Raw genomic sequence first — 15,752 nt, forward strand, 5'->3', positions numbered from 1 at the left:
TGCATAAGGTGAGGTTCCCGTTCCTCCTACAAAGCACAGAAAACCTCCCTGCTTAGAGCTACCTCGATGGAAGTCCAGCAGCCTACGCCTCGCTGCCAAGATAAACCCAGCCATGTTTCACTTAGTTTCTATCACTGTCTTAGGCCTCATGCAGGCACCCCAAAAACACCTGACATTTTCAGAGGCAAGTGTGGGATAATAATAGATTATGTGGGGGAGATGGATGGGGGAAGGGAAGAGAGGAAACAATAGATTTTGGGCATTAATATCCTCATGAAGTATGCAAGCAGCTGTAAACACTTAGTGGGCTTTTCATGGTACGAATTCTGGTTTGTATTCTGTGCTGTGTAAGTATCAGAATCTCATTTAAGGATTTCAAAGGTTACCTTGTGTATATGCATGCGGGTGCATATGTCTGAGGTTTGAGAGAGAGTAGCAGGGCTGTGTGTGATGGGGAGTGGGGTAATGCAGAGGATTAGTGATGGGTGGAGACAGCGGAATGAGCAATAAGGAAGATGGGAAAAAATCAATGACAAATAGGTGAGAGAGGAATGGAAAGATTATGGAGCAGCAAGTAGAGCTGGGAAGAGGAGAGAACAAACACAGAAATAGAAAGGTGCCTTAAACATAAGGCAGAGAAACACCAGCAGATAGTAAAAGGAGAGAGAGAACGTTATGAAAATAAGGGAAATAGAAGAAGAAAAATAAGAGAGACAAGTTATTTACAAACCCAATCCAGCAAAGACTTAAGCAGTCCCTGCCATTTGGACAACTAATGTGCTTAAAGTTCAACATGCTTTGCTGGATTGGTCCCTATTTAGTGTACAGGTTAAAGCCAAACTGTTACAGAAATAAAAACTATGTAGAATGTTCAAGTTTAAAATGAGACACAAAATTATTTGGTAACTTCCTTTTGGTTTCTAACCCATAGTATGCCTGCATTAGCATCATTTGGTATGGAGGCATCAGCAGCAAATCCCTAGTTAAATTTGCATTAAGATTTGTACTTAAAACAGGCCTGAAATCCCTCTGCTTCCTATTTTAATAACTGAATTTGTCCTGAAATTATCCACAATAGCTCATCAAAGGAAAATTAATTTTCCATGTAATTCTCTTTGTGTGTGTGTAAAGCAATTACTAACTTGATCAGAAGACAGGCTTTAAAATAATCCCTTATTGAATTTTGGTCCTGACCTGTCTCGTGTTTCTTTGGCTCCCTGTAGCCAAACAACCACTATCACCACAAATTCCACCCCCTTTCTGCACACCCACACCCTTTCTCATAATGTAACTTGAGAAGTCATTTTCATACTGTATATTTAAACATAAAGGGTTGAATTGGCACCTCACAATCCATCCCCAGGAGGAGGAAGCATGTAGCTGTGCTGTACCAACAGTAGAACAGGGCCAGGATTGTGACTCAGAAGGTCACAGTTTAGTCTCTGTTTCCCCCACTGCTCTGTAAAGAAAGTAAGTTCTGCAGTAGTCTTTTTCCTGGGGCAATCCACTTTACCCTCCTTGTCAGAGCAACTAAAGCTCTGCGTGCAGTGGCAGTGTCTCTTTCCCACCATGCTGCTGCCCTTGAAATGCTTATGCTGCCTTGGTGCTCTGCATAGGAGCATTGCCAGGGATCACAATCAGGTCCCAAAAGAGCAGTTTCCCTAATTTGCTATAATTTAATTTGCTTTGCATGGAAACACTTCCAGAGTTGCCTGGATCCACCAGCTGCTACTTTTCTCCCTTCTTGTCTGGCCTGACTCCCTAACTCATTATCTGTCCTCCTTCTCACATGTATCTCCCCTATTCCTGACTGTGGGAAGACAAGCTGCCTAGCAGACAGCCTGCTCCCTAATCCATGCCCCTTCTTCCTCCACAGTTGCACTGCTGAGATGGATTTTACATGAGTGCAAGCTCAGGTTGTCAAGCCTGATTTTTGCAGCAACTCCCACCCTGTGCTTTCTCCAACCCAACCTCAAGTTTGACTTCATATTTTTTCATATACAGACTTCACCACTACACGTGTTTTGTGGTCATTCGTCTTTAGGTATGATGAATGTTCTAGCTGTTACGAGGACTTAGATGTTTTGAGCAGGGGGTGGGACTAGATGACCTCCTGAAGTCCCTTCTAACCCTAATCTTCTATGATTGATTGTGTGTGTGCAGCACAGGTGTTTCTATGGTGGAAATGAGAAGGAGGTTAGGGAGTTGAACAGACAATGTGTGTTTGGACATTATGATTAAAGCTGGTTGAAACTTTTGAACAGTTACTTTACTGGTAAAAAATGGGCTTTTAAAAATGTTTGCAAATAAATTGACATTGAAATTTTTCCATCTTAAAAAAAAAAGAGGCCTTTTGTAATCATTTAAAAATTTTTATTCATAGGATTCTGGTAAACAATGAGTTGTATGTCTTCAACAGACATTGTTGTCATTTGTTTCTATAAAAGTTTTCTGTTATAATATTATCTCGGAAAATCCCCCACGCCATTGCTTAAAGAGTAAAGAAAAAATCGTTAGAACATTTCAAAATAATGCAAACTTCCAGGAATTGTGGGTGTAGAAAATGGTTTTTATTATTTAACCATCTCCTAATTACGATGTTGAGTGTAAAACATATTTGAGGAGTTGTGTGTGTGTGTACAATTGTTCTACTAGTGAGTTCCTGGTTTTAAAACAGAACTCTCATTTAGTAGGCAACTGCGATTTGTGTAGCAACATGATAACGGTCTCAATTAACAGATCTGTTTTTATGGGGGTTTGTGCTGTGTGCAGTTGATCTGCGCCCTCGTTGGGAACCTGGTGCTTTTGTTAGAGCTTCCCAGCCAGTCTCAAGCTTAGCTTAACAAGCTCATTCCAAAATGCTACTTTGTCAAGCCTAACAGCTAAGGTTGAACATGAAAACAAGTAGATTCTGTTTCACTGTCAAAACTGTTGATGCTTTACGCATGATGGATTGGGTTTTTAGTTCCGAAACACGGAACAAAAGCTAAGGCCTGCTCTGAAACATCTTTTCCACCCCCCCCCAAGAAAAAAGCCAAGTGTCAGGTTGGTAACTCAGGGGGAGATGGGGGAGACCACTGGAATGCAGGCAACAGTGTACAGAGTCATATCCCTTCAGGCTCGTCTGTAGAGTGTTCCACTTTGTTAAATACTAACATTCACTTTAGACCAAGAGAGGAAACGAACTCTGGTAGCCCCAGTCTTCAAAGGGAACTCTACCTCCCAGTGTTGCGCCTAATGGACTATTCTGGAGGTGGGTACCATATCCTTGTCTCATTTTGACCAGAAATTGCATTCTGGTACCTGCAGACATCCTTTTGATTGTGTATGAATGTGGGTCCTGCTGTTGCACTTTGCTGGACAAAACTCCATTTTAGTTGGAAAAATTCCCATCTATCATTCTTTTCAAAGCGGACCCGTGTTAGTCCGTATCAGGCAAAACAAGGAGAGAGTCTTGTGATTATGCAGGGGTCCCAAGGAGGCCAGTGACTGCAAGGGAAGTTAATAAGCCCTAGGTAATTAAGGAGCGTGGGTTCCGCTGCTAAGCGTCACGAGAGGTTGCCTACAGGTTAAATTGGAGTCACCAGTATCAATTAAGGTCCTGTTTAGCGCAAACCTAAATCAAAACTCCTGCTTCAGGGTCAGTCAGCGGGGAAAAAGAGACTCGGGCACCTAGGAGCGGAGACTTAAGAGGTGTGCTGTGCAGAACTTGAAAGTGGGAATATTGGAGTAAGGGAGACCCGGCCACAACAGGGGGAAGAAGTCTCCTCCAGCCCAGTTTTAAGGATTGAATGGTATCCCACCCTCAAGCGAGGTAAGAGAGTAAGAACCGTGTAGGTAGTTGAGAGGCTGGACGTTAGGGTTAAGGAGCAAATTCCAGACCCTCTTCTTCTGATCACTCTCCGTTATCTCCATTACTGGGCACTAGCAGGGCCCTTGGTGCCCCAAGGTAGGGGCCATAGGGGTGGCATCTTATACCTCCGCACAGAAAGATGCAGCGACACACAACATACTACAGTTGGCCATCTTTGTCACGTCTACATAAATGAATACGACTTAGAACATATATTTTATTTGGAGCATCGAGCCTTTTGTGGGCTTAAAGACGCCACTTCATCAAGACGCATGGAGAATAGTTGAAAAATACAGGTAAAGGTCATGTTGAAAAATTTTTTGGGTTAGTTTGTTCTTTTCATCTATAGTGTTTGAGGGGCTCGTGCATATATTGAGGGCTATTCAGTTAACCTAACGTCGCGATTCTTAGAGATCCGGCTACTAGTGATGTCGTAACGTTTCCTCCTAACCAGTGGTTGATTACTTTTGGTGTGAGTACTAGCATGTGCATTCGTATACGTTGTGGATGAGACTATGTTCTAGATACAGCTGACAAGAAGTGTTGGGCAGTGATCGCAGAGGGAAATTACTGTGTGCTTACCTCACCTAGCACTTCTCGAGTCTTTCCGTCAGGCCTGTAATATGTGTTGATGTCATGGTTTGAGTGGCGGACGATATAATACCATTTGGAGCTTCTTATTGAAGTCTGTTCGCTGAAGGTTTTTTGTCTTGAGAAACTGCGACTTTCGGTAAGTCGTGTTGTTTTGAATGATCAGGGAGATTGAGTGCTTTCCTACTGGTTTGTTGAATGTGTAACATTGCATGTCAGATTTGTGTCATTATTCTTTTCTCGTACAGGCGTGTGTCTGTATTTGGCAGTTTGTTGGTCAGATGTCGGCAGCAATGCTCCGGGACATTGCTGGAAGAGACATTGATTAGCATCCTATCATATTTGGTAGATTCTGTCAGGGTGAACAAGCCCCTGATGCGGTGTTTTTGAGGCTTTATTCTAACTCAAAAAGTATATAATCCGTATATTGACCTAGGACGCCCTACCAGATTTAGTGCTGTGGAAAAATCGTCCTGCTGTGTTCGCATGGCTCGTGAAGATCTGATTCTCCTTCCTCATGAATTTGCTAGTGTGCAGGGTTAAGTGGAGCCCGCGCGTTGGGTGCGTTCCTAGGTTGTGGAGCAGGGGAGCTTCAGCTGCTAGTTGCACGCCAGGTTGAGGAGGGAAGGGACTTCCTCTTCCCCTGTTAGGGGTCTGCCTCGCGCCTGAGGCCAGATGAGACCCCGCCTTTTGTGGTCTTGCTGAGCTGGGGGGAGCCCAGCTCTGAAGGCACCATCACCAGTAGCAGCGCAGAAGTGAAAGTGGCAATGCCTCATCCCCCATAGCTTTGCGACTCCCCTCATGACTCCCTTTTGGGTTAGGACCCCCATAGTTACAATACTGTGGAATTTGCTATTGAAATATCTGAAGCCATGAAACTTACTATTTTTAAAAGCCTATGACCATGAAATTGACCAAAATGGACTACGAATTAGGTAGGGCCTTATGACATAGAAGTTTTGACATGGGAATTGTTTTGTTGTCAAAAATAGGACTATTACTTCAACAAGGGTATAAAGCAAAAGTAGCAGAACCCTTAAGTAACAAAGTTACTGTTATACAAACATTCAGAGTAACAAGAAAACAAAATAATACAAAATGGAATAGGTGACACTTAAGCAGAATTGTTTCTAAATTGTTTACCTCCACATTTTCCTGGAAATGACAAATCTATTTAAATTCACAGGAACATAGTAATTAAACAACTGACGGCAAACACAGGGCACATTTGTAATGAACCATCAGTATTTAAAAATATCAATTACCCCTCAAATTACAGCATACTTACCAAATAGCCAATGGGAGTTGACTGATCATGATTTTAACATCTGGCTGAGTGGTGACATCTGAAAGTACATGTATGTGTTATTTGTCTGTTCAAGATATTTGCCATAATAATAATTAATAAGAAGACTTACTGTGTTTTTCATCCCAGAATCTCAATATGCTATTGCAAATATTAGTAATTACAATTTACTTGCAAATTACTTCAAATATTAAATGCTATAAATTAATTGTTATACTTCTGGCTTATTCACAATGGCCACCCATGGGGGAGTGTGGTCTGCTGGCCAAGGGACGTGTCTAGCATGTATTGTGGTCAGGTGCATGCAGTCACATTCTGAATAGTAAGAAAATGCATCCTCACCCCATGGAGCCCAAGTCCTGACTAGTGGAAACTTGCCCTGATTGGCAAGATGCCTGGAGCAGAGTGTGTATCTGCTAGCATCCCGCCTCCCACTCACCGTGTTGAAAGGGCAGGGTTTGGTCTGTACTGTATTAGTCTAAAAATATGTATTAATTGGTTTCAATATATGCAGTAGTAATATCAAGAATTTTTATCAAATGCAGCTTTGCCAACTTGTAAACATTTTGAGTTGGTGGCACGAGTACATCAGAGGCAGCTCCCTTTCTGAACCTCACCCTCTTCCCCTTCTCTATTAATGTTTTTATATGGTCACCGTGATATGTTCTGCCCCTTGCACCTTCTTGTTCTTCTTTTCTCCACTTTTTGAAGACTCACTGACCAGCAGCTACAAATAGGCAAAGAGTTTCCATTGGAAGCAAAGTTTAAATGTTCCCACCCAGCACTGACAGACACTTCCTGGCACATGCAAGTGTTTGTTTAATGCTGCTTCGCAGGTGGCCTGACACCAATGTGATATAGTTAAGGTTGACTTTCAGCAATGGTTTCTGCAAAAGTCATATTTTTGCAGTTGTAAATGTTAGCTGTTGCCTAGCTGAACTTCCCATAAAACAAGTAGTAATCATTTGTGGTTATTTTAAGTCCTACTGGCTCCTCCCTAGAATGTTCTCCTGGCTCCATAATCTCATAACTTTGCATGTAAAATCCTTCCTTTTTCTTTCTCTTGGTGCAGCATTAGACCTTCTCTCTCTAGTGGGAGCTTTTTTAACTCTACTGAGCACCATCGGAGGTGTGTGTGTTGGCTATTTCCCTCAGGAAAGGAGGGGAGGTATTTCCCAGCCAGGTATTTTATTTCCTTTATAAAGGGGCCCCCTTACAGGCTATTCTCCATACCTGAGTGCTGTGCTCTTGCAATGCTGCTCCCTCTTTCCAGCTTTCTCTCTCCTCCTCGCCAACATTCCTTCTCTCTATAAAACAAGCTCTAATGTCCAAGGCTGCCTGTGTGAGTTACTGCTGAGTACTTAGGGCCTGGTTCTGCTTGGTGCTGAGTGTCTCCTGTGAGGTACTGAGTGCCCTTAGGTCTCTCAGAGGTTGATGGGAGTTGTGGGTTCTCTGCATCTGGCAGGAGGTGCTCAGCATCTTGCAGGACAGGCCCTTAATGACTAACATGTTTGCTTACAGTCACTGCACTGCTAGTATCCAAGTTACTGCTTTGAGATACCTCAGCTTTGACAAGAGCTGTGTAACACTATCTAATGCCCAAATACTCTTCTGTTCCTCTTCATCTCTCTGTGTTTCTCTGGCAAACACTCATACTCTGGTGTTGTCTCTCTCACATACACACTAATCTCGGTTTTTATGTGTAGTTTCTCTCCTTTCCATCTCCATGGAGGAAGTTTGAGGGGATACAGCCTTCTAAGGCACTTATTACCAGAAGCACATGGTGGGTATTAATCACACTGATCAGTAAAACATAATGAGGTCTGAACTCGTCCATTACAGGTGTAAGAATGTAAACAGATTTTAAATATTTATTAAGGTTTAGAGAGAACAATGTGTCCTGTCTGATTTCCACCTTCTACCACCTAAAACAATAAGTCAAAGAGCATCTCCTCACCCCACTATTTACCATATCAGGTTAAAATATGATTTTCATTTTAGATTATTAAAAGGAAGAGTGGGGCAAAGGGTAAATCCCTTGCAATCATTAGCTAGTTTGTACATGGGACAAACAAATATGACCAGTAGCATAAATAATCACTCACTTTCTCTTCAGAAGTCTTTCCTGAGTTTACTTTAATCTCTCATGATTGCTGAAGTTCATTTGTCCCAAGTTCATAGTCACTTATCCCTCTATTATTCACTACTTGTTCTACCATAGTGACTAGAGTCCCCAATCAGGTATCAGGGCCCCACTGTGATAAGCATAGTATACATGTCTAAAAATGCAGTCCCTTTCCCAAAGAGCTTACAGCCTAAACATATGGCAAGAGGTAATAGGTAACTCCAGCAAACAGCTGAGCGGAAGGACAAGTTAATAGTGTGCAAACCATATTTGGCTGAGTGCGCAGCAGTCACATATCCACTACTTACCCATTTTAATACCCTTCAGCCACCTGGTCACTGCTTGTAATACTACATAACACTGTAATATCACTGCATTATCAATTATTACTTGAGTGATCAGAAGATGGACAGTTGGTCATTCTAGCCAGGGGTGATCACATTGCTAGGATTCTGTACCTCTGAAAGACCTCACTGGAATGCACAAACAGAGCCAGCTCTGAGCTGAGTTGGCAGCTCAATCTTGTGCCAGCATATCCTGTTTGGCCAGCGTTGCTGGTGTCTGACATCACCAGCTAATCCATTGCGGTGGTATTAATTTAGGTCAGCTTGCTCACAGTGGTAATAATAGGTATATCAGATACATGCTACATATATCAGTGGGTATGTTTCTATATCACGTTGTGCAGAAAACTGTCTTGCCTTGTTCTTAGGGTATGTCTACACTACGGGATTATTCCGATGTTACATAAACCGGTTTTGTAAAATGATTGTATAAGTAGTGCACGTGCCACACTAGCTTAATTCCGGTGGTGTGATCATGGTCAGGCTGCGTTGATTTCTGGGCTTTGCACTGTGGTAGCTATCATCGTTTCCACAGTTCCCTGCCATTGGATTCTAGTTGACCCATGCATGATGGTGCACAAATAGTGTCCGGTGATTCTGGGTAAATGTGTTCTTCCTTCCTCCATGAAAGCCGTTACATATTTTCTGCCTTTTTCTGGTTGCCTGGCATACGCCATAGCACGGCAACCATGCGCTGTTCAGCTTTTTTTGTTGTTATGGATTGCTAACGAGGTGTTCTACAGCGCAACCATATTCATTTGCTTTGAAGATAGCGGACAGTTTCAGTTGTTCTGTACGTTGCTGCTTTTCATTGGTTGCCCTGGTGAATGGCCAGGGGTGCAGACAAGCGGGATGATCCGATCAAATCCTTCTTTATGGTTCTAAAATTAGTCAGTCGTGCCTGTATGGGGCAAGTGTATAGAGAACTATACAGGGCACAGCGCTCCGTGTAGATCCGCGAATGATGGTACGTGATTTGGGGGTGCCCTGCAACAACCACTGCTGCTTTCCCTGCTCCCGCGAGCTCCTGGGCTCCTTGCGTTCCCCTTTGTTTGATGAGTATAAGAATGCGATAAGAACCTGATGTTTTAGTGAGAATGAGGGGGCCGCTTCAGGTGCTTGTTGCGGCGGCTACGGTGTGGGGAGAGCGAGCCCGTTGGCTAGATGATTTTTTGTGCGTGGTTCCTTTTACACATGAAGGGGGGGTGATGGGTCGGCCTCAGTGCTATGTGAAGGGACCGTTACCATTTCTGTCATGCTGGGGTACTCCTTTTTTTCCCAGGCGCCACGGCCGATTCATGAGGCCGCAGGGACTTGGGTTGATGATGGATAGCAGTCTATTGTCCGTCTGCACGGGAGGGGGTCTTGTTCACTGCTGCAGATCGCGTCCTAGCAGCAGCGAGACATGTGGTGACATGAAAGGTAATGATTTTTTTCCTTTTCTTTCATGGGGGTGGGTAACATTATACAAGCTACACCTGACCCCCAGACATGTGTTTACTACGGCATTGGGCTAGCCAAGATGCATCTTTTTGGAGACTGGGGACTGTGGTAGTGGAGTCCTCAGTCGCCCTCCTCCCTCCTTATGGATCATTTGTCTTTGGTTTCTGCTATGCTTGTGCGCGCACTGTGCTGTGGACTCTGCTCATAGCCTGGAGACTTTTTTCAATGTTGTGATTTTGTCTTCTGTAACGAGCTCTGATAGAACAGATTTGTCTCCCCATACAGTGATCAGATCCAGTATGTCCCATACGGTCCATGCTGGAGCTCTTTTTGGGTTTGGGACTGCATCGCCACCCGTGCTGATCAGAGCTCCACGCTGGGCAAACAGGAAATGAAATTCAAAAGTTCGTAGGGCTTTTCCTGGCCAGTGCATCCGAGTTCGGATTGCTGTCCAGAGCAGTCACAATGGTGCACTGTGGGATACCGCCCGGAGGCCAATACCATTGATTTGCAGCCACACTAACCCTAATCCTCTATGGTAATACTGATTTCAGCGCTATTCCTCTTGTTGGGGAGGAGTACAGAAACTGGTTTAAAGAACCCTTTATATCGATATAAAGGGCCTTATTGTGTGGACGGGTGCAGCGTTAAATCGGTTTAACGTTGCAAAAATCAGTTTAAATGCGTAGTATAGACCAGGCCTTAGACTGCAAGGAGCATGAGCACTCCTAAACTCTTACGGGAGTAATAGGCAACGTCCTTGACTAGTGAGGAGATGCAGAAGTACATCTAGCTGTAAACTGAGTTCATTTTATTTTAACATTGATGCAACTTAATATTAAGTACATTGTAATATGCTGCTCAGTCTATTTTAAATATTCTACAAGTGTGAGGCTCTTGTGGTAGAAGAAAGTGTTACTGACCAAATAATGGGGTTAGAATGGGAAGTAAAATCTAGAACCTGAGTTGTTGTTTATTTTTTTTTAAAACTACGTGTCTCTAACGACATTATTTAAAAGGCTTTAAAATAGCCTGATCAGATGAACCCCATATAATAAGCTGTAGAATGACTCAGATGTATTGATGGCAGCTTTATTAAGCATTCTGGACAAGCTGTCTGTATTTAACTTCTATGTCTGATAGCTAGACTTGACTCCAGAGAGTTTGAGGCCTAATGGCATAGTAATAGTGCAGTGGGCTGCCATGTTAAAAACTGAGCATTAGCAGCTGATTGGTGACTCTTATCCCTGGGGGTAGTGGACACTCCATGCATTACAGATACACAATGGATTGACTCTCTTGGAGGGAAAAGCAGGACATGCATACTCATTTGACTAGCACCCCTTGAAGGCTAATTCAGCATTTTGCTGGAGGATGCAGCTTGTGAGTTTTATGGCAGGCCCCTTGCAGTGAAGAAATGAAGTGGCAAGTGCATGGGTTGTGAGGAGAAGCATAAAAATATAAACAAAACCAAGACAGTGGTTGGGCTAAAGCCCAGGTTCCTAAGATTCTGAGTTTAACTGTTCTTCAGTATAAGCAGAATTTTTTTGTGTTAAGCAGGTCTGATTATCTGCTCCATAGCTTTGGAAACACAGTTAGCTGCAGCAATGGTCCTTTGAATTCCCCAGCCAGGGCTATTATGCTTCAGGGACTTTTTAAGGAAATCATTAGAAAAATGTCATGTTGTGAACTTGTTTGACTTGGTGTATGGGTATGCTAGGAGGGAGGCATATGGGAATGAATGCATGCTAGAGGGACTTAAGTTCTAATGTTTTGTTTTAAAATGTGGCTACTTGACATGGAATTAGTCAGAAAAGTTGTGATGTAAAATGGCAATTCTGTTCCTTGTGTATTTGGCTTTTTGTGACAATCTTTAAACTATTTTTGTCTCCTAATAATGGACATTTAGCTTCCAGGACCTCCCTCTTATACTCCCTTATATTATTGGTACCATTCTGTATCATAACCACAGGCTCCTCCCTAATAGATTTCACTAGAAGTTTCAGTACATGTCTTGTGAGATTAGGGTGACCAGATGTCCCGATTTTTGCCTTTTTCTTATATAGGTCCTATTACCCATCCACCCCATCCTGATTTTTCACACTTGCTGTTTGGTCGCCCTATGAGATCTACCACCTTCTTGCTGTGAAGACAAGTCATCTAATGTCTCTTATAGTCACCCAGCTATTGATATTTCTCCATGTGTCCTTCAGTCATGACACTGACTTCATCAACTGGAGGATCAAGACAGTCTTTTCTGAGGTAAGAGTGTCCTAGAGTGCCCCTACACATTGTCTCTTTAAATAATTAAGTCTCCCTCAGTTCAGCAACTCTGTCCCAAAGATGCCAAGGGACATGTGTTTCTTGCACTGGGTGCATACATGTGGCCACAAGGCAAATAGTAATACATATGCACTCTCGGAGTTATCCAACTCCCTTGAAGTAAACAGAGGACTTTCCATTGAGTTCAATGAAAGTTGGCTCAGGCACTGAACTGCACACAGCCAAAAATTAAAACTAGAACTGGCTAGAAATAAGTGTGAGAAGCTTACATTCAAAAATAGGTGAACTAGAATGCCTGACAATAAAGTATCTTGATAAAGTAGGCATTACTGAAATATGGTGGGATGACAATAGTAATAGGCCGGCCAACAGAAAATCATGCCACCTTCTTACAAGCTGATTATTATATTACAGTTTTCTTACTGCTTCCTCTGATGCATCAGGTGCTGGCCACCATCAGATGCACTGGTCTGATGGCAATTCCTATGCTCTCATTACTGTCAGCAGTGTAGTCAATACAGCAACATGAGAATGAGCTGGATTTCTGACTCTTGCATCATCAGTTAATTCTGCCCTTATTTACATTTTTGCAACCCCTAGGAGATTTGATGAGAATTGAAAAGATGTAATAAGGGCAGAATTTAGCCTGCAAAATAGTTTATTACTGCTGGTGCTGAATGAACTGAAAACAACACAGCTTGATTTTTCAATGCCTAGAATGAACTCTGAGTTGACAGTTATTCAAGTCAAAAGGTTTGGTTTTGTTTTTAAATCTGTAAGCAGAACTGCATATTAAGCCACTTTCTGAGCCAGAATAGAGAGGGAGGTTTTGCTTGCATAGTACCTCAGACTCCCACTTTAGACTTGACCAAAGCCTGCAAACCTGTTGAAGGTGGAATCGCTTTATCAATTTGGGATAAGTTTTTTTTTGTTTTTTCGTTTTCTTATTTGACCACTTTTAGAGTAATTTTTTGCCTTACCTGTGCCAGTTTTATAAGTGTCCAGTGTGGTGAAGGACACTGCTCAGAGTACACCTCTACCCTGCTATAACGCAACCCGATATAACACGGGTTCGCATATAGCGCGGTAGCAGCAGGGCTCCAGCAGCGCTTTAAAGGGTCCGGGGCTCCAGCTGCTGCAGGGAGCCCCAGGCCCTTTAAATCACCACTGGAGTCCTGCTGCTGCTGCTACCTCAGGGCTGTGGCAGCAGGGCTTTTCTGGCAATTTAAAGGGCCTGGGGCTCCCTGCGGCCGAAGCCCCAGGCTCTTTAAATCACTGCTGCAGCCCTGCCACCACTACTCTGATATAATGGCATTTCACCCATAACGCGGTAGGGATTTTTGGCTCCCAATGACTGCGTTATATCAGGGTAGAGATGTACTATAGAGGGTGAGAAGACTAGGAAGGGTGTTTTCTTTTCTTTTTAATTTCTCTAGGGTCAAAAACTGTGCGGAAAAACTCTATAGGACAGAAACAACGAGGAGTCCTTGTGGCACCTTAGCGACTAACAAATTTATTTATACCCAAATAAATTTGTTAGTCTCTAAGGTGCCACAAGGACTCCTCGTTGTTTTTGCTAATACGGACTAACACGGCTACCACTCTGAAATCTGTAGGACAAACTGGTTCTTAGCAATTAGCACTGGCTGGCCAACATGAATTCTGTTTCATGAAGTTTTGACATTTGGTTTCATTCTGCATTGGAGCAAAAACTAGAACTCTTGCAATTTAGAGAGAGACCTCAGAATTACCAGTAGCCTGGTGCTAAGGTGGTTCAAGTCCCTGATTCACAGCAGCAACTTGAATCTTTCACATACCAGGGGAATATCCAATTGCTATTCTAGGGTGAGAGGTCTTTTTTTTCCCTGTAGACCTGAGAAATCTTTCCAGTGAACGACCACTTTTATGAAAGACTTGGTCAGGAATTTTTTATCAGCAATACTGCTACTTAATTAGTCCTCTGTGCCACAACTTCCCCACCACTACATGGCAGCACAGTATGACTTTATGCTGCTGTGAGGTCAAAGCTCTATTTGGCCTGCTTCAACCCAATTGTCACTCTACTTGACCATGTTGCCTCTTGCACAAACTTTGCTTATAAGCTCCATGCAGCGAGGTAATAGCCTACGGTGGTTTTACCTAATTTCGTGGGTAATGCTGGGAATGTGGCTAACAGAACTTTTAAAAGACTAATTATAGCACAGAATATCTAGTCCAACTGGAGAATTTCTGAAGCAAAACATGGGCTCAGCAGTTCTAGATTTAATGAAACATGTAGGCCAGATTTTCTAAAGGAGCATCTAAGTGATGTGCCCAAAATTGCACCTTCCATTTTTTTGCAAATGTAATTTTAGTATCAAAGGTTATTGCATGCCTAGAATCTTGTGTGCAGATTTGGTAACTGGTGGCTCTATCTTCTGCTATTCGTCTGCCTGTTTGGTGCACACACTTATTTTTAATTTGGGTTTTGGGTTGAGGTGTTCAAATGGGTTTGGTGGATATCTGCACATAGGCAGCCCTCTACATAATGTAGAATTGTGTATTTTAATTTAAGGGAGAGGAGTCCTGAGTGTAAGAAGGATGGCTATGGATACCATTCTAAATGTACAGCTGAGTTTTCTGGGAACATGAATTTAAAGTCAGGATTGAGGTCAGTTAGGGAATGGGGCCCCTTGCCGTCATGTTCTGACTGTCCTGGTATCCTGAAAATCACCTTGCCCTGGATATTTTAAATACCTCTGAATGATGCTGCCAAAGACATTGCCAAAGACACTTAAACTGTGAGCCACTTGCAGTGAAAAAAAGACTACAGTAACCCTGGAAGCAGTGAATGTGACTGAAAGGGATTCTGTTCTGAAAAAACTACTGGAGGGGGCCCAGAGGTTTCTTCATATTTATAGGAATGCTGGGTTTGTCCCTTGGTTGGAGCGAACTGGGGGCCTGCAACCAGCTCAAATGGGACCTGCTGAGGTCCTGGCATTGCCTCTCAGGTTTCCTCTTTTTTTTTTTTTTTTCCTCAGTTCCCTCCTATCTTCTCAAAGATCTTATCCTGTTCTGCTCTTTTCTTTCTCTACATCGTTGTCTGTCTGTCCTTTTCCCATTTGCGCTCTTCTCTCTCTCACTCTCCTTTTTTGGATTGGATTAATTGATTTTAATCTGAGTGAGTACTGCTGTACCCTGGTTAGTTAAAATCTCTTTATGATGTTTCAGTTTTCTGAACTTCAGAGTTGAAAACAGGGAGGCTTTCAGCTGTCACAAAAGAATGAAGATCAGGCTGGAAGAAAACACAGTTCAGAACCTGTCCTGTCCGTCTGTGTAGGTATGACCACACATCAGCATTAGACTATGTGATAGGGTAGCACAGAGAAGAAAAAAGACTGATGACAAGCTTATTATGCCTGATATGCAGAGACATAGTAGACATCTTCTGATATGACTATTAATCCAAAACCTACAAGAGGCGAATAAAGATCATCTTAACGATCAGGAGAGAATCCTGTTGGCCACTTATAGACTAACAGACGTTTGGAGCGTTTATAGGTGCACAGGATTCTCTGCTGCTTTAACAGGATCCAGACTAACACGGCTACCCCTCTGATACTTACCGATCAGGGTGTACTCCAGGGATGTACCAAATAAGGGTGTGCACTCAATTTCCTCTAACGTTTATTCTCAAACGTCCTGATCCTACATAGAAGAGCAAATAGTTTTTCACTCAAGGAATCCAATAACATTTTGGGAACTGCCCTCTTAATGTTTATATGCAAAATATTTAGCAACAGTATTAGCTCAGTTCTTTGACCATTA

The 15,752-nt window shown here is 42.8% G+C and overlaps 1 protein-coding gene across 2 annotated transcripts in view; it reads right to left on the bottom strand.

The window, feature by feature from the left end:
* The window catches only part of PGCKA1 (PDCD10 and GCKIII kinases associated 1), an 82,652-nt gene that overhangs the window by 23,581 nt on the left and 43,319 nt on the right, over positions 1-15,752 (bottom strand). For both annotated transcript variants that reach the window (XM_075066522.1, XM_075066521.1), the window contains one exon: positions 5,733-5,790. The gene's annotated coding sequence lies outside the window, so the exon portion shown is untranslated. The remainder of the gene's footprint in view (positions 1-5,732; positions 5,791-15,752) is intronic.

This window comes from Chelonoidis abingdonii, chromosome 5 (assembly GCF_003597395.2).
Source record: "Chelonoidis abingdonii isolate Lonesome George chromosome 5, CheloAbing_2.0, whole genome shotgun sequence".
Taxonomy (NCBI): Eukaryota; Metazoa; Chordata; order Testudines; family Testudinidae; genus Chelonoidis; species Chelonoidis abingdonii.